Source organism: Arachis hypogaea, chromosome 1, assembly GCF_003086295.3.
Source record: "Arachis hypogaea cultivar Tifrunner chromosome 1, arahy.Tifrunner.gnm2.J5K5, whole genome shotgun sequence".
NCBI lineage: Eukaryota > Viridiplantae > Streptophyta > Magnoliopsida > Fabales > Fabaceae > Arachis > Arachis hypogaea.
The window spans coordinates 45280708-45281473 of NC_092036.1; the positions used below are offsets into that span (position 1 = coordinate 45280708).

The window sequence follows — 766 nt, forward strand, 5'->3', positions numbered from 1 at the left end:
TCAACATGGTTCAGCTCCATGACTCCCTTAGTGTTGTGTCTCTCTGAAGCATAGTAGTACTCATTCTCAGCCACTGTCTCAATTACTTCAATGGCTTCTTCCACAGTCTTTTTCCTGTTCAATGAAACTCCTGATGAATGGTCTACAGCCTTCCTTGATTCATAAGAAAGTCCATCATAGAAAATATGCAATTGCACCCAGTCATGGAACATGTCTGGTGGGTATTTCCTTGTCAACTCCTTGAACCTCTCCCATGCCTCGTAGAGAGTCTCACCATCTTGTTGTCTAAAAGTCTGAACCTCCGATCGAAGCCTATTGACCTTTTGTGGGGGGTAGAAACGTGCCAGAAACTTGCTTTCCACCTCATCCCAGGTTGTTAGGCTCCCCCTTGGGAATGATTCCAGCCACTTAGCTGCCTTGTCCCTAAGTGAAAATGGGAACAAGAGCAGTTTGTAGGCATCTTCCTGGACTCCATTGGACTTCACAGTGTCGCAAATTCTCAGGAATTTTGTGAGATGTTGGTTTGGATCTTCATTAGCACTCCCACCAAATGAACAATGATCCTCCACCAGTGATATTAGCTGTGGTTTGAGTTCAAAATTGTTGGCATGAATGGGTGGTTTCTGAATGCTGCTACCACAATTCCCAGAGGTTGGGTTTATGTATGAACCAAGAACCCTCCTCTCGGGAATGGCATTGTTTCTATCAGCTCTCTCATGGTTGTGAACTTCTCTATCCATGTTGAGATCTAGAGCTTCCTCAAAAT

The 766-nt window shown here is 44.5% G+C and overlaps 1 non-coding gene across 1 annotated transcript; it reads left to right on the forward strand.

The window, feature by feature from the left end:
* The first annotated feature begins 210 nt into the window (after positions 1-210).
* Positions 211-314, forward strand: LOC112711271 (small nucleolar RNA R71). Its single transcript, XR_003157394.1, has one exon. It is a non-coding gene; the product is annotated as a small nucleolar RNA R71 (small nucleolar RNA).
* Positions 315-766: the final 452 nt, after the last annotated feature.